Source organism: Vulpes lagopus, chromosome 5 (assembly GCF_018345385.1).
Source record: "Vulpes lagopus strain Blue_001 chromosome 5, ASM1834538v1, whole genome shotgun sequence".
NCBI classification, from domain to species: Eukaryota; Metazoa; Chordata; class Mammalia; order Carnivora; family Canidae; genus Vulpes; species Vulpes lagopus.
This window is the reverse complement of record NC_054828.1, coordinates 46,149,377-46,172,829: the sequence shown is the minus strand read 5'-3', so window position 1 is coordinate 46,172,829 and position 23,453 is coordinate 46,149,377. Positions and strand designations below refer to the sequence as shown.

General features: G+C 50.4%; 1 protein-coding gene across 3 annotated transcripts in view; it reads right to left on the bottom strand.

Moving 5' to 3' along the window:
* The window catches only part of B3GNT2 (UDP-GlcNAc:betaGal beta-1,3-N-acetylglucosaminyltransferase 2), a 30,597-nt gene that overhangs the window by 4,286 nt on the left and 2,858 nt on the right, over positions 1-23,453 (bottom strand). The gene's annotated exons all lie outside the window — the stretch shown is intronic.

Sequence of the window (23,453 nt, the reverse complement as noted above, 5' to 3'; positions counted from 1 at the left end):
GAAGTCATCGTTAAGGGCAGAGCTGGAATTCCAGCCAAGGCAATGAGGTTCCCAGGCCACCAAGCCAAGTGGTAGCCACATTCCTAGAACCTCTAGAAACAAGGCTAGGTGCCCACTTTAATTAAGGGTAGTGTTTATTATTTTTTTTAATATAAGAGGAGTTTTAAGTTTACTGGGTTCCCCCCCCCCTTTTTTTTTTTGAGAGAGAGAGAGGGAGAGAGCATGAGAAAGCACAAGCAGGAGGAGCTGCAGCAGATGGAGAAGCAGACTCCCTGATGGGCAAGGAGCCCAATGTGAGGCTCAATCCCAGGACTTTGGGATCATGACCTGAGCCTAAGCAGAAGTTTAGCCAACTGAGCCACCCAGGTGCCCCAGCTTACTGGGTTCTAACGAACAGTCCCAAAGTAGAATTATTTGTCATGATGAGAATGCTGTGAAGTTAACACATGCTGGAGAGCCCAGATTAGATGGATGGGAATTCACAAATTCTTTAGCATCTCTAAAAATCTGTCTAGTAGATCCTCATCTAGTTGCTTGCGTTTACCACTGCTAAAAAGCTTTGGTTATAGACACAGCAGTAAAAGGTTAAATAAAAACAACAACAACACGAGCCCCTATCCCATACCCCCACACCCCTAAAGCTTCTGCGTATCGGAAAACACGGAAAATAACAGTTATGTGGGTGCCCTCAGTTCACCCAATAACCAGCCCCCCCCCCCCATCACCACCTCATTTCTCCCCTCACTTCTCAACCACTACCTACCTCCACCCCTCAAGAATCCCACCATTGGGCCACCAAGAAAGGGTCTTTAAAAATTTTTTTTGATTGATTGATTGATTGATTGAGAGGGTGGATGAACAGGGGAATGGGGTTGAGGGGGGAGGGAGAGAGAGAGAATCCCAAGAAGACTCCCACTGCATGCAGGGCTCGATCTCTCAACTCTGAGACCATGATGGGAGTGAAATCAAGAGATGGGTGCTTAACCAACTGAGCCACCCAGGCACTCCAAGAAAGGGCCTCCACAGAAGGCAGTTTAAAAACCACAAACAAGACATTTCTTACTCCTTAATTCCAATTTGAAAGGGCCCCAAGGCACACACAACCTGAATAACTCAAACACCCATACCCAAGTCTAGGGGTCACACCGTTTTAGGTCAGCTCCTTTCGAATGAGCTTTTGGGCAAACCTAAAGAGCAAACTGAAAGTCTCAGTCCAATACACCTTTGGCAACTTAAACCTCTTTGCTCTGGGCCTTACTCGCAAAGGAGAAGAGAACTCAAATGGGACACTCAGAATGTACTTGCATGGGCACTTCATACAGGTAAAGAAATAGCCACCTTTTTATAAAATAAATCCTAATTTTAAGGCTTTGGGGTTTTTTGTTTTGTTTTGGTTTTGGTTTTGGTTTGTTTTGTTTTAGCTTCCAGATGAGACAAGATGGTTTTCAAAAACAACCGACTGTCTCTAAATTGGGATAACATTCCTAAAGCTACAGTAGCACTTGACCCAGGATCTCTGATCTCTACATCTTGGGCAGTTCATTTAAACAGCTTGAAGGAAGGGCAATAAGGAAAAATATGAGGGTGAACGAGAAAGACTACAATGAGGAAGAAAATCTGAAAGTTACTCAGGAAAAAAACAGCACATGCTATAAACAGCTAACACCTGAAGTTTTCAACTCAGGAAAGGAATATGGGTATCAGTAGACAATTATTTCTGAAATTTCTAGAGTGCAAGAGGTCAGCTCAAGAAAGAAAAAAGGGAAGCACAGAACTCTACATAGCAGGTTGTGAACCTCTAAGTTAATTTTCCCAGGGAAAGATACGGGGTGAATAATATGTGAGATGATTCCAGATAAATGAGCTGGTTATACATCCAGGTTATGGGGCAGGGCTATGGCGACTTGGAATCCAGCCATAACTGTCTGAAGTGATGGTCTGAAGTTTCTGTCACAGAAAGCACTATTCCTTCTCTTGGGAATACTGTGAGGAAAGCATTAGGCTTGCCAACCCTGGCCCGACTTCCAACTTCATCCACTGCAATTCAGGCCTTTATTTCCATGATCAAGACCCAGCCAGGACTTCCTATCACCTCGGCCAAGACAGGGTTTTGTGGCCCTCAAAGGGACATCATCCCCACCGTATATGTGCTCAAGGATTCCAGTCTGAGGAGCATCTTCTTGCACATTTCTCATTTGCACCCCCGAAGGGAAGCTGAAAGGATAACCCCTTAATAGTGAGAAAAATGGAGGCTCAGAGACGGTTAACTGAGCTGCCTACATATTACATAAGAGTTACACGACAAGGGTGACATGATGCAGTTTTCTGGTTTGTAATCCAGGGCTCTTTGGATCTCCTTTTTCTACAAGGCACAGCCACATTCTTGTAACCTGACCCAGGTAGGTCAACAGCAAAGTCTCAAAGGCAAGACTAGAAAAACCCAAAGCACAGAGAAACTCTATTTGTCAGCTCGAATGTACACAAGGTACATTTGATCATTACCAAGACTCTCCAAAGAGCGGGAAATGGGAGTGCCTAGAAGCTCCCAGTCCCCCTTCTGAGAAGGGGCCAGCCCTCCCTGTCCAAATTCCCAAACATGCAGGTCAGGCTAACTTACCACTACTTGCTAAAGGGCATTTCTTCCAACCTGAGAAGGAAGGATGGGAAAACCAAGATTCTCGATTATACATTTCCATCGAGTTTAAATGTCATCTTTTATTTGTGACCTGGGTACAGTCCCTCGCATGAGAACTCGGCTTTTGGCAGACTCCTACAACAGACCAAAGTTCATGGAAAGGAGGATAAAACAGTGACCCCCATAAAAATATCTGTGGGAAAAAGCTCTCTGAATTATCTGACTAAATATTCCCATTGCACACATAAAACCAATACGTGTCCTTTTCTGAGCAGGAAGTTACATTGCTTAAAAAGAATTTGAGTAAGAAAACTTACCCCAAAGCTGGGGAAGATGTTATACAACCCTCACTGTGAAACACAGAATTTTTATCATAACAGAAAAAAGAGAAAATCCCATAAGCAAACAAAGAATAACCTTAGCGTTTCACCTTGTGCCTGGGAGAGTAAAGGCTCCCCCAGTAAGGACTGAACCGTTTTGAAATTTCCGAAACACTTCAGTTGGTTCTGTTTAATGGAAAATGACTTCCTTCTTTATTTTACAATTAAAATATTTAGAAAAGCAAGGTAGGAACAGGAAAAATATACTTGTGAGCCGACAATGGATTACAAAATAGCACAGACGCTATGCTCAAATATGTGAAAGTCCAGATCAAACAACCACACAAAACCAAAACTGGTTTAATCGGGGTTGTGGGGTTGTAGGGCTGCCGGTTATCTGAACATTCTTTCAGGCCGCCACGTGATGCCCATCCCTGAACGGCGTCTACCGCGGCATGGGGTGCGGGCCCCCGACTACCTGGAGCCCGCGCCGCCAGCCTGCGTCCTGGCCGCCTCACTGCACGGGCCCCGCAGGCTCCAGCAGGGCTCCGGGACGAGCCCCCGGCTTGCCTCGGGCCCGTGCCAGGAATCCGAGGCCAGCCAGGAGAAGGGACTATGAACCCATATGCTTTATCTAATAAATACTGCCAGGCACCAGCCATCCCATGGGGCGGATGCTCTCAGAGAGGTGACTTCACTGGCCCAAGGTCACAGCGCTGGTAAGTGGCCGAGGCGGCAGTCAAACCCAAGCAGCTGAGCCCCAAAGGCGGAGTTTTAAACCATGATGCAAGCGGATGCTGCCGCAGCACAGGGTCACGACTGACGGGACGCTAGTCTTCTTTTCCAAGGCCAATCTCCTTAAAAATTATTAAATATTTACAGCCTTACATTTATACATTTCAACCTACAAAACTACCAGGAGTCAAAGTCAAATATGGGGTGTGTGTGGGGGGGGTGTAAAGGAGGAAACTTGATTAATGATTACTGCATGAGCCAAATTCTGGGCAAAACACCACACACCGCATTTTGCTTCCCAGTGTGCAGTCCACGCAATCCCAGCGTCTCACTCACGGACACTAGAGTGGGAACCACTGAAGCGGATGATCCTCAAAGGTTTCCTCCAGTTCTGAAAGCCCTGGAAACACTGGAACAAGGTGCCCGCCAGAAAACATTTTAATGTGGCCATCGACAGCCAGGAGGGCTGCTCATCAACTCCGACTCAGGGATTCTCTCTCTCTCTCTCTCTCTCTCTCTCTCTCACACACACACACACACAGTGAAGGAGCTCGGCAGGTTAGGGAGGGGGCCACCAGCGCTAGTCCGCACACTCAGGCCCCACCCAACTCCTTGAGGCTGCCCTGCGCTATTTCCAAGGTTAAGGATAAGACAGGCAGGATCTTCCTGTTACCATTAAATAAAATGAGCAGCCACCGGTCCATCCAGTCGGGCCGAGTGAGGCAGGGAGGCTGGAAATCCGAGCTCTGACTCAACCCCGGCCCGGGCAGGCAGCCTTGGCGCCCGGGAGGCCCTGCTCCTGCTCACCCTCCAGCACACACTCACGGCCCCAAGGGGAGGGAGCCCGAGCCCTGCCGTGTCACCAGGCCGGGGGCGCCCGCATGCCTGGGAGAAGTTGCGCAGCACCCTGCAGGCCCGCCGGGCCCCCCACCCTCCAGGGGCCCGGCCAGAGTGGCTTTCCTAAATCCTTATCTCCCAGGCTGCTCCCATCTGCTGCCTGGTCCTTGCCAGCCCTTTCCAGACTCTGCTCAGATAAACAGGGACAGTTTGCAGCTAAGTGGTTCTGGGGGAGACAACAGCTCCAAGCACCCGTGCAGACATGGGGTGACAAGGGTGTGAGCAAAGCAGCTCAGTGGGACCAGAAGGGCTGGGCCATTCGGAGACCCTGTTCCTTGATGGGAACAAGGAGCCGGGCCTGGGTTCTTGCAGGGCTGGGGAGGGCAGCCCGGGACTTCGCTCACAACCTCACCTAGCGGCTGGCACGGAGAGATCGTGTGTGTCTCGGACTTTGCTTTTTAATCTCTAAGTCGTGGAACAACGGACCACCAGCTAAACCCCGGGAATCTGGTTCCTCGTCACTAGTATGAGTATTAGCACTTCACGTTCGAAATTCAAAGGGAAAAGAACATATAATGAATCTACTCACCCACACATCCCCACCAGCAACATCATACATGGGAAAGTGTCTGGCGGGACGTGTTCTCGTCCCCATCTGATCACAGCTCCCCAAAGCCCAGTAGGCTGATGTTCTCAAGTGGTATTTATCACTCAAGATAAAATTATCACTAAGTCCATTCTTCAAATAAACATGTACAGAACTTTCAGAAAAGGGAGAAGAAAACTTAGGAAATGATGACAGGGAATGAATCCTCCCGGAGGCTATCTTGACCCTGCCTTTAGTAAAAGTGACAACACTTTCAGATGGGCGGTGTGAACGTCCACGGAGTTCTAAACCGAGGCTGGCAGCTGTTTGAGGAGGAAAATGTTCCAGATCCATTTTCACTTGGAAGGTCAGCCTGGCATCTGGAGTCAGCCCAGAATTAAAATCTGGTTACGCTCCCTGCTAGCTGTGTGACCCTGGGCAAGCTGCTCAACCTCTCTGAGTCTGTTTCCTCATCTGTAAAATGGTGAAGATCAAACCCACCATTCCAGTCTGTCGCCTACCACTCAACGGGCATTCAAGTTTTCCTCCGAGGGTTCGGATTCCTCCAACACTAAGCACGTTTCTCAAGTTTTGTCATTCGTTGTCCCTTTTATAAATTCTCCCTCGCTAGAAATCCATCTGTCCCCTACCCTAAACACCACCTCCAAAAGGAAGATCACAGCTTGACCCAGTTAACTGCAGCTGTTAGCTTCTAAGTGCTTCGCAGGGCCCCTCTCCCCAGGTCCCCTATTTGTAACGGATGGGTTCCGCCGACCCCGGACGTACACCCCAGAATTACTTGGATTGCTGCTTCTTCACGCTCTCCCCGTCCAACCAGGAGCCAAGTCTCCTGTGCCCACAATGCGACCTGCACCTCCGGGTCACCTCCCCGCCTCCTCTCCGTCTTCAGGCTTGGCCCCGGCTACCGGGCCAGCCTGCCCCCCCCCCCCCCCCCCCCCCCCCCCCCCGCCTTGCTCCCTCCTCCCCACCTGCTCAGGCTTTAGTCCCCGCACATACACTGTCCCTGCTCTGCTGCTCCCTCAAAGCAGAACTACCCCCCAGAGGACCAGGGGGTCCTCTGACACCCCTCTCTTCCCCACTCCCAGGGCTAGAGCTCAGGGCCTCTGGGCTTCTCCAAGATCTCGCGCCCTGGGAGACCTGGGCCCGCTCACCCACACGCCCTCGGCCCAGCGGCACTCCGTAGGGATCGGTGCTTCCCTTCACACCGTCCAGCCGACATCCCCCGTCTCCACGCCATCCACGCCTTAACATTCAAGCACAGCAAACACATTTCTCTTCCAGAAAATCTCAGCTTCGCTCTGCCATCTGCAGAGTGCCTGCCTTTTGCCATGCCTTCCTGGACAGCTCCTACTCCTTCCAAATAAATTAGTTCAAGTGTCACCTCCTGGCTGGAGTACACCCGCCTCCCAGGAGCTGGGGCACCCTCTCCGGATCATGCTGGCCAACGCCTGGGCATATCCCATAACCAAGGTCTTCACATCATATCCCAGCACGTGGCACCTGGGAATCATTCCGCATTTGCTAAATGAGCCGATACTGTGGTCATCTGGTCAAGTTCTTAAATACCGTGAGATGCTCAGTAGAAACTGGATTAAACATATACATCTTTTCTCCAAAGAGAGGACACTGGAAAATCACTTTATGTACTGGTAAATGACACACACGTATTTTATAAATCTCTCTTATCAAAGTAATAAAGTACAATAAAAACAAAAATTTAAAGGATTTTTTCTAGAGTTAAGAGAGAGACGAATTTCAGTAGTGAGCTTGTATTAAATCTGGGAGTTCGGGGACAAGATCTGAAGAGGTAAATGGGGTGGACACTATGGCCCAGCCCCTCATTTCCCGCAGTCAGCCCCAGACCCACCAAAGACAACATACTTGGGTGTGCTCTGACTGGGCTTGCCCTGCCTGTGTGTGTGGGAAGGGGTGGGGGGTGGGAATGTACATGCACGGGATTCAGTAGTGCTTCCAAGGGAGGGCTCCATTCCTCCTCCACCCTATCCCCAAATAGGGGAGCCTCCACACCTCCTTCCGGGTGAGGAGAGGACCTTGAGCAATTGTTACCCCATCAAGGCAATGATAGTAGTAGAGGCCCAGGGCAAATAGGCCTCAGGAAGGAAGGTCCTTGGTACAGACTTAAAATTTGAGGGACATCCACTTCCCTAAGGTGGGAAATCATCTTAGAAAAGAAATGCTGAAAGGCAGGCATTTGCTTCCTGCGGAGCATTTTTTTTTTTTTTTTTTTTTTTTGAGAGAGAAAGAAACTCTTAAGCGGGCTCTATGCCCAGCACAGAGCCCTAGGCAGGGCTTGATCTCATGACTCTGAGATCATGACCTAAGCCTAAATCAAGAGTTGGAGGTTTAACTGACTGAGCCACCCAGGCACCCCGTTCCTCAGAGCTTAATGTGTTCTGGAAGCCCTTGTTAAGAGCTGTACGTGGCTATGCCTTGGTAAATGTTTCCACTCTGAGCTCCAGGACCTAGATACAAGCAGTACAGTCTGGCAGGCTCTCGACAGGCCCTCAGAGAAAGCCCTGGATTTCTCTCTGCTCCATCCTTCTGTTTGCATAGTTGGGTTACATGGGATGCATTTCAGCCTGGGTCCAACCAGGAGGCAGGAACCACAGTAATTTAAGCTCAAGTTTAAGAATCTGATAATTAAGTAATAACTATAAAGATGGAATAGAATTCTAAAGAGTAGGCTTTGGCAGATGAAGAGTACCGGGAAAAGGACAAACGTGGAAGAGAGCTTCCGAGCTTGTCTGACAAGGAATGGATGGCAGAGAAGTTCCCGGGGTCCCAGGCCAGAGAGGGTCCAGGGAGCAGGAAAGCAGGAACAGCCCCCTGGGATGCAGCCACAAAGCCTGGGACACACAGTCTCCACCAGGAGAACGAGAGAAAACAAACCTTGGAGACGGCTGGGTGGGCACGCAGAGTCCCCACACCCGGGGAGTCAAGGTGCTGCCGGGACCAGATGTGGCCACAGCCCGGGACAAAGATGAGGTGCCCGGGATCACGGGGCACCAGTATGAATATACGTGGGGCCACCAGAAGCAGTGGCCTGAGCCCCGGCTCCCCATCCTGCCACCGCCAGAGCCGGATAAGCCATGCCCTGCAGGCCCTAGGAGCGCAGGAAAACAGCAGCTTTCCAGGAGCCTGCTTCCAGCCACGAGAGCCAGGAAGGAAAATCCGTCCCCCGCAGCACCGTCCCAGAGCCTCAGCTCACAGAAGGCAAAGGCCTCCTGGAGGCCCGACCCATTTCACCTGTCAGGCGACACGGGCGGAGTCTGGGGCTGAGAGGCAACGGTCAAGAACTGACCCAAGTCCTCTATCTCTAAATCACCAACCCAAGTTCATCTTCACCCAGACTTTTAGTAAGTCCGAAGTTAGGAGAAAAGGTTTCTTATAAAATGTGGGGCCTGGGCCGCCTGGGTGGCTCCATCCGTGAAACGTCTGCCTTCGGCTCCGCTGGTGATCGGTCCCCGGATGGATGGGGCCAGGGATGGAGCCTGGAGCCTGGAGCCTGGAGCCTGGAGCCTGGAGCCTGGAGCCTGGAGCCTGGAGCCTGGAGCCTGGAGCCGGGCCGCTGCTCAGCGGGGAGCCTGCTTCTCCCTCTCCCTCTAATAATTAAGGCCTTTAGAACACAAAACAGACCGAAGATCCTATAGACGACAAATAGGTAGGCGTTCATGAGCTGCCAGCAGAGGTCAAGGCAGGACCCGAGTGGGCCCGGGGTGTCTGCCAGCAGAGGTCACGCAGCCAGCAGAGGTCACGCAGCCAGCAGAGGTCACGCAGCCAGCAGAGGTCACGCAGCCGTGGCTCCCGTGGGCCCGGGGCGGGGGGAGTAAGTGCTGGCGGGCCCGGGGCCTCTCCACAGAGCAGGAGGCCGCACCCGCGCCCACCTGAGCAAGCTGCCCCGACAGCCTGCGGGAATGTGCTCTCCTCCTTCACGGGCCCTCTACTTAGAGAAACAAAGAAGAAAAGAAAATGGGCTAAATCGCACAGGAGTGGGAATTAAGGGAAAATGAAGAACTCCGCATCCATGTCCATGCTGACAGCAGAGTTGGCTTCTGCGGTCCCGGAGACTTTTATTGGGGAAGTGGGGGAGGGGGGGTCAGAGAGAGAGCGAGCGAGCGCGCACCTTAAGCAGGCTCGACACCCAGTGCAGAGCCCGACGCAGGGCTCGATCTCCCACCCCTGAGATCATGACTTGAGCCAAGAGCTGGGAGCCAGAGTGGGGGCCACCCAGAAGCCCCACTGAGATTTAACTCCTGTAAAGCAGGCTGGGCTCCCGGGGGCAAGAGCACGCTCTGAGGAGTCTGTCTCCTATCAGCAGAGCTCTGGCGCACCTGCGGACTCAGGGCTTTGTGCTGGCTCACCAGTCAACTACCAGCGAGTGGTTTAGGATTTTCTGCATCATCAAAAAAAAAAAAAAAGAACCACCTCATAAATGCATCTTTTTTGTCTTATTACTTCCTTTGGAAAAACTACAGAGAGAAAGAAGACTGTTCTCTCCTCCTCCTCCGTCCCGCAGCAGAAAGGCCAGGCCGGTTTATCTGCACCGCACACCCGAGGGCAGGCCCACACAGGGCGCTACCCGCCTTGACCCAGGATGCGGTCCTTCTTTTTAAGCTCTACAAAGAATGGACATCTCCCCGTCTTGATAGATGTTGTTCTTTCCATATGCTTCCTTCCAGATTTTCCTTCCTCATGCCCTTTCCCATTTTCCCATGTCGGTGGCTCTCCTCTCATTTCATCTTCACAAGCTCAAAACTGTGAAGCCATTCGTCTGAGGCTATGGAGCTAATCCGGGTGGAGGCAGCACTTAGAGCCTGGACCCCGACCCCAAGACTAAGCTCTTACTCTTTCTACCGCACAGGGCCACTGCTCAAGAAGATTTCAAGAATCCCCCAAATAAAGTTGGACTTAACCCTTTCGTGGGAGCTGTTCAGAGAAAATGCGGCCTCTCCACTCCCCTCGCCTCCAGCAGCACAGCCTGAAGGAGGGACCCCAGCGAGGGACCCCTGGACGCTGCTGCAGGTGAGAGGTCAGGTCCCCTGGACAGCAGAGGAAAGGGCCCCGCCTGTGTCAGAGAAGATGATCGAAGGCTAAGTGCTGGCCACAAACTGCTCCATCTCACCTTTTCACTGGTTCTCTCCATCACAAGCACACACAGATCACAGACCACTTTCCTTACTAGAAAGAAGACGTAAGAATTTCCTCTCTGGGGCCTGGTCGCTCATCTACTTAATTCACCTCATTTACAGAAGAGGAAACCCAGGTACCAGGAGGCCCAGACCTCAGCCGACGCCCCCACAGGGAGAATCAGGACCGTGAGGCCAGCGGTGAGAAGGACTGTCAGTGACCACGTCTCTTCCTCAGTTTGCAGCTTCAGACTCTAGGCCTTCCACATAAACAACAAAAGGGCAAAAAGGCCAGTTGTTTCCAGTACTGCTTTGAGCGGCTCCATCCCCGATCCCCTCCCCTGGGTGTGTTTGTATTACTTCCCCTTTGCTCTTGGAACACCTAACACGCGTTTATCTGACTTATCCACACTTGTTGTTAACAAGCCTGACACACCCACAGGATGTGGGGGGCCTCAGGGATGGGCTGGGCCACATTCGTTTTCGGGCCACATTCGTTTTCGTTTTTTGCATCTCGGGTGTCTGCCACTCAGACAGCACCTGGATACCGAGTCAATGAATCTGAGGGAAAGGAGGGCGTAAAAGGGGAGGAGCAGTAAAGAAACAAAAAATAAAGTTTTTATTTTCGTTTTTATCTTTTTCATCAAGAGTCAACGCTGCTTGTTGAGTATAATTTCACACACAGGCCCTACATCTCCAGCCCCGCAGAGTCGTGTACCTGGCCGCTGGCTGTCAGTCCAGGCCACTCCTCTTCCTAAGGGGGCCAAGCCTTTTCCAATTCCAGTGCTTTCCCCCTCAATGCCTTACCCCTCACAGAAGCATTAGCTGGTATCATCTGGATGCTGTACGTAACCTAAAAACATCTCAGGAAACAGTCTACTACAATTAAATAAATCCATAAACAAACACAAGCCCAAGGGTTGGAAGGCAATTACAAATTAATAAAAATGCATAAGCATAAATTACAGTACTGGACTAGAAAAGAATCCCATTATATAAACCAAGTTATCAAACTGACCTTGTATAAATGCTGCTAGAAAAAAGTAGGCCATCAGCATGGCTTGGCAATCTTGGTATAGAGATAGGGAGGGGAGGAGGTAATTTGGCGCCAGCATTGTGGACTCCTTTTGTCTACAGACACTTATAAAGAAAAGCTGATGAAATCAATAAGAGAGGGGCACCCGATGGCTCAGGGGTTGAGCGCCTGCCTTCGGCTCAGGGTATGATCCCTGGGGTCTTGAGATCGAGTCCCCATTGGGCTCCCCGCAGGGAGTCTGTTCTCCCTCTGCCTCTGCCTCTGTGTCTCTCATGAATAAACAGACAAAATCTTAAAAAAAAAAAAAAAATCAGTAAGAGAGTACTTTCATATAAGTACTGGAAAAGAGATTACTGTCATTTTTAAATATATGAAAATTTCACCTAAAGACTAGCTTATTTACACAAGGAAAAGTTGTCTCATCAAAGTTTGAAAACTGACTTTCAAAATTGTATCATTCCCCACTACGTAATTCCATGGGTTGTGATAACTGACCACAAACATTTTTTATTTTAAAACAATCATTTTGGGGATCCCTGGGTGGCTCAGTGGTTTAGCGTAGCCTTCAGCCCAGGGCCTGATCCTGGAGACCCGAGATCAAGTCCCAAAGTCGGGCTCCCTGCATGGAGCCTGCTTCTCCCTCTGCCTGTGTCTCTGCCTCTCTCCCTCTCTCTGTGTCTCTCATGAATAAATGAATGAATCTTTAAAAAAAAAAAAAAAAAAGACTTCAAAAAAATAAAACAATCACTTTAACGTTAAGCACTGGACACCCAATCCAATCTTCCATTTTCTCTGGCATAGAGATTTGTATCTATGTCACTTCCAGCAAGCTCTACAGACAAACTTTCAAGTCAACCGCTGCCCTCCCCAATCTTATTAAATTACATGTGGCAATTCTTGACCCTACAAAATGTAGAGCTTGAGAGCCTGTCCATCAATCTCCTGCACAAAAGTTTACATTTGTCTTCCTTCTAAAAATAAAAATACAACCTCCCCGAATGGAGAGAACATTGTCTGAACATGCTGCAGAAACCGAGAGTGCACACAGCACGTTCGACTTCTTCTGTGACTTGAATATTTAGATCAACACCAATGACATTGATTGTGTTTATTTTAAGTGATTCAATAAATCGCCTGGGGAAGTCTCAATTTCTTGGCTGTTAGGACGCCGTTCCCGGATGCCCAGTGACACACGCTCAGGAGAGCGCCTGCCCTTCCGTACAGTAAGTGACAGTAAGTGACCCGCGGAGCGCGAGGCCCGCCTCAGCCGGGCCCAGGGAGACCCACCAGGCCTGGAGGAGCGCCCGGCTCACTGTCGTGACAACGTGAACGTCACAGGAAGTTGTGCGGAGCTGGCACGTGCAGATTTAGATACTGTCGTATTAAGACAGGACAGGGCAGAGCCAACACGTGGGGGGCAAGGCGACCAAGCGCAGGCCGCAGAGCGGGGGAGCGCGGGGGGCTCTCCAGGGACCCAGCCCTGAGGGTCGCAGCAGAGGTTCCCCCGCGGCCGCCAAAGCTGGCCTGAGGGCCCCCAGACCCAGAGGGGACGGCGAGCGCCAGGAACCGGGGAGCCAGGTGGGCCCCCAGCCCGCCCCGTCCCGCTGCCACTACGCCGAAGGCCAGCGTGGGGCCGGGGGCTTGGCTGCTCAGGCGCGGGTCGGAGGCGACCCCCCATCAGGCACTCGCACCGCCACCTGACCTAGAGCCAAGCGGGCGGCCCTCCGCACCCCTCCCAGAGGAGGCCGAGGCCCTGCACCCCCGAGGGGCGACTCCTGCCCTCCGCACCCACCCCTGCGCTCCGGCTAGCTCCCCCAGCCCGAAACACTGTCCGCCCTCCTCCCACAGACCCAGGTTCAAATCCCACCGCCTCTTCCTGAGGTCGCCCTTCATGTGCTTCATCTCCCGTCCTGCACTGGGGATTCCCCCCAAACTGGAACCTCTCAGGAAGAACAGGTGACCAGAGCTGATTACCTAGAACCTACCCCTCACCCCCAGCACTGCTTCCCGGCCCAAACGGCTGCAGGTGAGGCAAGATCCCCTCTCCCCAACCCGGAGGGAGGCAGGACCGAGCCCCCTCCCAACACACACACGTGCTGTAACCCCAAGGTGAAAGCACCCCAACCACTGCTCCTCACACATACTGAGGATCCAATTAAACTGCGCCTCCCCCTGGGAAGCCACGTCTTCTCCAGAGTCAGGGACCATCCTCATCCCAGAAGAATCCCTTTGCAGTGACAAGTGACCCTAGGGTGGCAACCTCAGAGTGGGGTACCAACAAGCAAACCCTCAGTTCCCTCCTCCTAGATTCCTTTCCCTTCCCTGCCTCTCTTCCGTTTCTCAAATGTTAAATCTCAAGAAGTTACTAAAAGAAGCTTCAGGCCCGGTTTTTAAGTTGCTTTCTTTTCAAATATCAAAATAAATCACACAGATTTAAAATACTTTCAAGTCTTCTATCCAAATGTCCTATTAAAAGGGGCCTGTTCAACCAAGACTTATGTCCACATATTTAAAGGGATGAAATGGTAACGCTTCCTTCTCTGGCCACCTGCCAAGAAAAATTTATGTTGCCAAAATAAAAGAGATTATGTTTGCTCAATACACAGGCACAGGACAGAGCAGCTTAGAAACTGGGCCTCTTGTACCAAGCAGCTTAAATCATCTGATTTTAAGTGTGTCTGTGAATGTCACCTTCACATGTCCTAGGCTCTCCCCTACTTGGAGACGTCAGGGGCCGTACAAATCCGTGTGTCACCCGGTGCACATCCTCTGCTCACTTCTCCCTCCCCGGGGGTCCAAACACTCCCACAGTTTCTACTTCTCCAACCGGTGACCTGGAGGTCCTGCAGGACTTGCGCTCCCACCCAGCCTCCTACTCAGGCAGGGGTTAAGGGCGAGGCCTGTCATGCAGAAACCAGTGACAGCCACCTGAGGCTTCCTTAGATCACTCTCCGTATCTGTACTCTACTCGTTTGAAATTTTCCATTATAAAGGGGTGTTTTGTTGTTTTTTGTTTTTTTTTTAAGGATCCATCAGACCCTTAAGGAAAAAAATTCAAAAGAGAGAAACATTCAGTTAAAAATAGGAGTATCCATGAGAGATATTTTAAGTTCATTTGAAGAAAATAATTCCTTATGTGGTGAAGAGAAGAAAAATAAAATGGCTGCATCGCATTTACTGTGAGAATAAAAGCTACATAAGTTCCTTATAAACAAGCGTCAGATTCAGCCATAAAACAATAAATGTAAAATATATTCCTTTAGTTCCAAATGTTAACTATTTAGAAAAGATGGTAACTGGAACAGACCCAACCAGACCTTTCAATGCTGAACAAAGATACTTGATTCTGAAAACATCACTAGGCTTCCCAATGAATACTCTAGAGCCAGACTTGAAGGTTTTATTTTGTTTTGTTTGTATTTTAAACCTAATTGTGTTACTCTCTGATCGGGACTCAAAAAAGCAGCACTCCAGAGAAGCATTTGGATGTTAAGTGCTTTTCAAAGAAAATAAAAAACAACATAATGCTGAAGCACAGATTAAAGACCTTAGCAAGTCCATGGCCCGTCGAAGTACCTTACTGGAGTGTTCATGCTTTCAGACTCATGACTGCGCTGGATTTAAACCCTCCACCTGTGAGGCCGGCCGTGCACGGCTTTTTCCTATTTCTTCGGGGGTGGAGGAAGCAACAGAAGCTAAGTAGGTTGCCATGGTTACAAAGGTTGTTTTGTTTTTCTTTTTCTTTTTTTTTTTTTAAGATTTTTATTTATTTATTCATGAGAGACACAGAGAGAGAGAGAGAGACAGAGAGGCAGAGACACAGGCAGAGGGAGAAGCAGGCTCCATGCAGGGAGCCCGAGGTGGGACTCGATCCCGGGCCCCCAGGATAATGTCCTGAGCCAAAGGCAGATGCTCAACCGCTGAGCCACCCAGGCTTCCCTGTTTTTCTGCGTTTTTTGAAGTCAGCCCTGGAACCAAAATTTACTTCAAATTCTCTACGTGGACCACTCAGTTCACACTAAGTCACACCCCAGCCCTGGCCTTGACACAGCTCCAGGCACAAGCCCCTCCTTCCCCCCTGAAAAGGTTCTGCTCCTGCCCCACCTTCCCAAGTCCCTTCATCCTCTAGGATCTCCGCAGTGCTTGGCCCCTCCGACTCCCCAGGGCCCCTATCACGGCCCCCACCCCAAATTCAAGACCGCGGAACCCAGATTCTCTTCCTCATTCTCCTACATCTTTGAAGCTTTGCTCCTGGCCCCCCAGTCCCGGGCTCAGGCCTATTGCTGGGTGGCCCTTGCGCGTAGCAGCCCCTGGACCCCCCGAGACGCCACTGCAGCCTCCCATGTTCAAAATGTCAAACAAAAAGGCCCCGTGTCCCGTGCGCGTAGATCCCCCTCCACACCCCCCTGTACTGGTTTCCAAGTCCCGGGCCCACAGGACGCTGTTCACTTCTCAGCCTCTGGAACAGAGCGCACAGATACACTCTAACCCCGCGCGGCCCGCTCGGTGTGGGCACTCGGGCCCCCGAAGACCGAGGAAGTGAGCAAATGCGAGCACCCCCTTCCACGGAGCAGGGTTTGAAGCCGACAACCGAGAATAAAGAGGCAGGAGGCCGATGATCGTCAGGCTGATGAGAACTGAGACAAAATACCCAGGACGGTAGAGATGATGAGGATAAGAAGAGTCAGACAAATCCTTCTTCTCAGAAAGAAAGTGGCAGGAGCGGGCCAGACAATTCTAGGAAGGGGGACCGGCCACCCCGGATGGCAGGGGCGGGACCGCGCCTTCAGCCTGAGGACAATCGCAGCTACTGGAGGTTTCTGAGTAGAGAAGGGCATCAAGTAATTTCAGTTTTTACATATTCCTCCACCTTCTTTCTGAGAATAGACTATTCTGGGGCAAATGAGAAGCAGTGCCCCATCCGGAGGCTGTAAAATGAGCCAGGCCCATGATCACAAGCTGCCCTGCATCCTCCTAAAGGCAAGCCTGACCTTGACACGTCACGACATCCTCTCTGCCAGAACTTTCCATGGCTCCCATGACCTCCGTAAGTATCAAGTACCACGTCTTCGCATGGTCACTGGCGTGGACCGTGTCCATTACCCCTTCGTAGACACCCTGACCTCCAAACCCGTGGGATCACCTGCCATTTCCCTGACACACTGCCCCAAGCCTCTAAGTCTCTGCCCTCCAAAAAGTTATTAACTCATCCGTTAAGGCTAAGCCCAAACACCACTTCCTCAGGAAACCTTTCTTGGCTGCCCCCCAAAACTGCACATGGCCTGCACCTCAACGGGAGCACTCTTTCATCATTTCTGGGTTAGAGTTTCCCACAGACTGCTAACTCGAGGGCAGAACTGTGCCTGACCCATCTAGGAATATACATGGGGCCGAGCACAGTGCTAGGCATACAGTAAGTGCTCAACTGATGCACACTGGCCAAGTGAACAAAATGCTCCTCTGATTATATACCATCTTGAGGTCTTGGGGGGAAAGGGTCCCAAGGACAGGTTTTCTCTCTCAGCTACTGTAATCTGGAAGACCAGGGTCCTGGTGGGAGTACTGGGGGACTTCCATGCCCAGCACTGCTGATAATGGTACAGCCACAAGTAGGGGCCAGAATGGGGGTGGATTTGAACCCAAGCCTTCAAAGCCTCCTGCCCTCTCAGCCAGGTATCTCTAGGCAGGCCCATATAATCCATTTTAAATTTACCTAAAGTATCAGCAATGCATTTTCTTCTAAGCCTATTCTAGAAGTGTACACATGCAAAGAAAAGAACCTGGAAGGATCCAAGCCAAGTTAAGGGCAGTTACAGTGCTAAGAGATGGTGAAATTAATTTTATTTTCCTTTACCTTACCTTGAGCTTTCCCCCTAAATAAACATTGTAAGGAAAAAAAGTCTTTTAGAAAGAATGCCACAGTACCACCCGAGTTATATTCAAAGCATGGCTCCAAAAATAGAGAGTATCCAAAAAGCCCACCAAAAACACTGGGAACATGAGACCACTGAATATATCGTATCACTTGCAGAGGAAGATTACAGAAGCTGCAAATGTTTTAAAAGGCAGGTCTGAGCCTAACAACTGGCCCTGTGCTTTCACTGCTGAAATAATTATTTCACAAAACTTAAGGCAGTAAACCTTGTTCCTGGGTACCCCAAGCACTTACCGTCGCCTCCTATCTCCACTCTCCCAGACCTCATAATCCAGGGTAAGCTGTCACTACTGCACCACAGCCTATACCATGCAGGTGACCTCCAGTGACTGATCAACTAACTCTAAATGGGAAGTTTCAATGACTGTCATTTAATGACTTATACAGGAAATGTCAAGTAAAATAACAGGAGGAGCGTCTGGGTGGCCCAGTCCATTAAGTGTCTGACTCTTGATTTGGGCTCAGGGCATGTGGAGTCTTTGAGACTCTTTCTCCTTCTCCCTCTGCCACTCCCCACTGTGGTCTCTCTCTTGCTCTCCAAAATAATCTTTAAAACAATAATAAGAGATCAGTTATCAAGATATAATATGCTGGAGATCCCTGGGTGGCTCAGTGGTTTAGCACCTGCCTTCAGCCCAGAACGTGATCCTGGATTCCTGGAATCAAGTCCCATATCGGGCTCCCTGCATGGAGTCTGCTTCTCCCTCTGCCTGGTGTCTCTGCCTCTCTATCTCTCTCTCTCTCTCATGAATAAATAAATAAAATCTTTTTTAAAAAGAGATGTCTTATTTAAGCTGAAAGCTACATCAACAAAGTGGTGAATCAACAAAGACTTGGCTTCTAACTTTCAGTAAAAGACCAACATAACTTGTATAGCATATTAAATAGCATATTAAAGCAAGGAAGATAGAATTGCTTTAGTTATCTTTTTCTTTTTTTATATATTTTTTCAAATATTTTATTCACTTATTCAACAGAGAGAGCACGTACACACACACAAGCCAGGAGGGCAAGAGCAAGATGGAGAAGCAGGTTCCCCAGGGCCCTGGGATTATGACCTGAGCCACTGGCAGACACTTAACTGACTGAGCCACCCAGGCATCCCAAGATTTATTCATTTATTCTGAGAGAGAGAGAGAGAGAGAGAGAGGGGCAACACACAGGTGAGTTGGGGGAGGAAGCAGAGGGAGAGAATCTCAAGCAGACTCAGCACTGAGTGTGCTCAATCCCACAGCCCATGAGATCATGACCTGAGCCGAAACCAAGAGTCAGACACTAAATTCTTAGGGTCTAACTAACTCCGTTAGTTATCACCTTTTTAAAGAAATAGGGCTCAGTCAGTTGGGCACCTGCCTTCAGCTCAGGTCATGATCCCAAGGTCCTGGGATCAAGTCCCACCTTGGGCTCTTTGCTCAACAGGGAGTCTGCTTCTCCCTCTCCCTCTCCCTCTGCCTGCTGCTGTTCCCCTTACTTGTGCTTTCTCTGTCACATAAATAAAATCTTTAAAAAGAAAGAGAAAGGAAGGAAGGAAGGAAGGAAGGAAGGAAGGAAGGAAGGAAAGAAAGAAAGAAAGAAAGAAAGAAAGAAAGAAAGAAAGAAAGAAAGAAAGAAAGAAAGAAAGAAAGAAAGAACAAGGAAATGGCATGGCAAGCACAGTGCTAGATATTTTAGGTATATAATCACGTTAATCTTCTTATTAAATCTGAGATAGAGCTTCATCTCACCCACTTCACAAATGAAGAAACTGAGGCTCAGAGTGGTTAAGTAACTTAGTCACAGTAACCACAGTCACACAGTGGCAAAAACCAACTCAAAACCAGGTCTGTTTCACAAGACCACACACAGTATGATTCTGTAGTTCCACTTATATCAGGTTCAAGAACAGGCAAGAACAATCCATATGAAAGGGGTCCCATCTGATGTCTGAAAGTCAGAGTAACAGTTCCCCTCTAGAGAGTGGATAGTGACTGGAAAGGGGCCCAGGCACCTTCTGGGGTACTAAAAAATGTTTGCTTCTTGAGCAGGGTGGTGGATTCAGGAGCTGCCCACAGCATTACAGCATTTCCCACTTCATACTAGACCTCGAGTTAAAAAAAAAAAAAAATTCTTCATCTGATTGACTCCAAGTTCCTACTCTTAACCACTAAACCACCACACGGCCCCTCTGACAGAACCTGGCCACACACTAGAATTGATTCCCTTGGACAATCATTTTTAAAAAGTATTCTGGTAAACACCGTACATCCTAATCGCATCAGAGTGAAGGCACTGGAACAATAAACCTGTTTTTAAATGCCACAGAATGAAAAGTAGAAAGTATCAATTTCCTGGCTACTGGGAATTTCCCCCCTGTAGCCACATCAGAATATAATTTCAAACCCGGCTCTAAGGGAATGTTCACAGATGTACAGAAAATAATCTGTAACAAAGTTAACCCTGGAAATACCTAAACTAAAATTACACAAACTATTTCAAGACATGTTATAACTTTATCAACAATGCTGACTCTCAAAAGAAACGTGAATTTGGGGGGCACCTGGCTGGCTCAGTTGGTAGAGCATGAGACTTTCAATCTCAAGGTCGGGAGTTCAAGATCCATGCTGGGCATGGAGGCTATGGAAAAAAAAAAAAAAAAAAAAGGAAATTTGGATATTGTTACAAAAATTAAGAAAGGCAAGGGGACAAAGCTGAGGGACAAAGAACATAACAGTTCACACAGGAAGTCCAAATCTCAGCTCCAGAGTTCTAGCATAGAGAAAACCAGTACAATTAACTTTCTCCAGCAGTGATTGTACCACATTTGCCCTAATCACAAATTCTCCATCAAGTACAAGTTCTTCCCACCAACGTTGTGTTCAGACTAGCAAAGCCTCACCACCAGATGATGATGAAATCATTACATCAATTCTCTAAAAGTCTTATACCACACACATGTACCTCTTATTCGAATGGTAATTGCCTCTCCAGAGAGTGGAATTTATTCATCCCACAATTTGGGGACATCTTTGGGAAGCACCTAGTTAACAGTCATCCCACCCTGGGGGGGGGGGGGTTGTGAGGGAGGAGGCAGCTGTATCTACACACCTGTTGGCTGTATGTACTGTGGTCCCTTACTGGGGCTTTCAATCAGGTCAGCCAAGAAACCCAACTTTCAAATTGTCAGAGCCCAGTTTAATTCATGTTTCAAGGTTCTGTATACACTAAAATTGCCAGGCAACTGACTGAAATGATTTTAGTTCCTCCTGAGCATTTGCACATAAGACCATAAATTTGCCTTTACGAGAATTTTCCAGTATCTGTAACTTACACACCACAATTGGGCATGTTGCGATAGATTATACAACCAAACGTTATCCCAGGTGCAAGAATCTTAATGTTTATGAAAGTAACCACTGGTATCTATTAATTGTTAAAGTCTTTAACAAACTGTCCAATAAAACTGTCCAAAGAAAACTAAGTAAAGTTAAATATTGTGGCTACTAAGCAAGTTAAGAAATAATTAAAAAAAAAAAGAACAGAGTATGCGTCAGGCACATTCACAGCACGGGGTCAGGATCCCTAAATTATGGTTTAAAAAGAAACAAAACAAAAAATAGCATTACTAGAACACATTAAAACTTACAGATTCAAAGTTTCTTTAAGAAACAACGGATTCATCTTTTCATCCGGCATCAGCTGAAAAAGCCCCATGCATTTTGATCCAGAACATCCTAGCTTTGTACCAACAATGCATCATGTTAAGCAGAATGATCCACTTTTTTTAGATTCTTCATTTCCTAATATAACTCCTTTTTTCCCAATGTACCTCTAAAAAAGGGCACATATTTTAACAAGTTGAATAGTGAAAAATCAACCATGAATTATTAGTTCCACTTTCCTCGTTTAGTAAAACCGTAGTATCTTAGAATTGGAGAAATCTAAATTGTGTTTTTTTCAACAAGGAACTCTTCAAAACTACAAGCCATTATAGTTATCCTTCAGAAACCCAGGGGGGGAAAAAATCATAATTTTTACAAGCATATTATGTTTATTTTCATCAAAGGATTACTTCATTTCTTGGATTTTAAAAACTTTATCTGCATCTGCCAAATGTGGCTGATTTCAGCCTCAGTCAGACCAATCTAAATGGTTTCCAGTTACTGTTTCTGGTAAGGGGAAGTTGGTGCCTAGAGGGACTTCTATGCCCGTTACTACGCAGTGACCACCACTCATTAAGTGCCTCTTAACTCCCATGAGGCAGAGCCAGGAGTTTTGACAAACACGATCCCATTTGTCCTCAAAACCAATCTTGCAGAGTAGGCCCTGCCATCCCCCAACCCTGTTACGAAAATAAGGCTGGGATGATCAACAACCTGCCTGAGGACTGAGCAGTATGTGGCAGATTCAGGACCAGTAAACGTGGGGGGTGGGGGGAGGGGGGAGACGGGGAACTTGAACTTTTATGGAGAACTAGACCTTCCATCAACACACATGCCATCTGCACAAAAACTAAACGAAGAGCCCTGAGCCCCTGCTCTTGGGAGATGGCCAAGGGGGAAAAGCAGTATTTCAAACCGAGAAAGTAATGTCAAACGTGAGATCCAAAGATAAAGACATTCGGGAAGCCGGGCAGGGAAGAGCCTCCTCTACTTACATAGAGAATTCTGTAGGGTTCTGCGCTTCTTTGGTCTTAAAAGCCCATTGAATTTAAGAGCACAGGGGCTGGGGACCCCTGGGGGGCTCAGCGGTTCGGCGCCTGCCTTTGGCCCAGGGCGTGACCCTGGAGTCCCAGGATCGAGTCCCGCATCAGGCTCCCTGCATGGAGCTTGCTTCTCCCTCTGCCTCTGTCTCTCACTGATAAATAAAAATCTTTAAAAAAAAAAAAAAAAAAAAGGCACAGGGGCTCTGTGTAACGCTCTCCCTAATCCCACCCGCCTTAATAATCTCTACCCAAAAGAAAAGGAAGTGTGAGCTAGGGCAGCGGGAACAAGTGAGCCCCAGCCCGTCCCGCACGGGCGCGACCCGGACACCGCGGGGCTCCCGGGCGCTCGGACTGGGCCGGGCTCGGCCACCCCCGCCCCTTCCCGGCCCCAATCCTCACCCCGCGGGCCACCCCTCGCCGGAAGAATCTGCTACACCCAGCAGGCGCCCGAGCGCACCCAGGGGTGCAGCAATCCGGGCTCCCCAGCGCGGCTCCGGCCGGGGAGGGGCGGGAGGACGCCGTCCCATGGTCCTGAACCATCTTTCCACGAAATTGGGAAGGTTCGGGAGGCCGCGGGAGCGGGGACGACGGACGGCGTCGAGCCCCCAAGCCCACCGAGCTCCAGGGCACTCACGTCCCAGACGGGCTCTCACGCCCGGACACCTGTGGGCAGAGAATGGGTTGGGGGCTCCACGGCCCTAAGCCCAAGCCCGTGGCCCGGATACTAAGGAGACTCGGTTTCACTACCCGCAGGAGGGTCCGCCCGCCGTGGCGGAGCGGGGGGGGGGGGGTCCCTCCAGGACGTCCGGGCGCCGCCCCGGCCCCAGCCCCGGCCCCAGCCCCAGCCGGCGGGTCCCTCCGAGCGCCCCCGCGCCGCCCCCCAGCGAGGTGCTCTGCAAACGCCGGCCTGGAGGCCCCGCGGCAGCACCCCCTCCCCCCTCCCCCTCCCCCCTCCCCCCTCCCCCGCTCGCGGGCGAGCAGCCTGGTTAATCATTCAACGCGGGCGGCGTGGAACAATTTTTTAGAGGTCAGGGCGGAAGGTTCTCCCTAAGTTTCGGAGCAAGCAGCCTCCGGGGGCCCGGCGGCGGGGGCGGGGAGCGCGGCCCGCGGCTCCGAGGCTCACCGAACACCTGATCTCCCCCTGCGGCAACCGAGGCCGGCGCAGTGCGCGGGCGGGGCGAGGGGTGCGAGCCCGGAGCCGCGCTCCGCCCCAGGCGCCCCTGCCCGCGCCCGCAGCCCCCGCGCGGGCCCCCCGGAAGCTGGGGTGCAGCGAGGAGGGGGCGTCCCGGGGCCCCGCGGGGCGTGGGGGGAGGGCGGGCGGCCAAAGGGACGCGCAGCCGCGGGCTCCCCTACCCCCGGCCCCGGGGCGGGGAGGCGGGGGAAGGGGCCGCCGGGATGCGGCGGGAGCCACAGGGCCGCCCTCCTCCCGGGGCGCGCCGCGGCGAAGCCCGAGTCGGCGCCGGGCGGCGCCGGGAGGGAGGCGGGCAGGGCCCGGCCGGCGGGGGCGGGGGCGCGGGGGG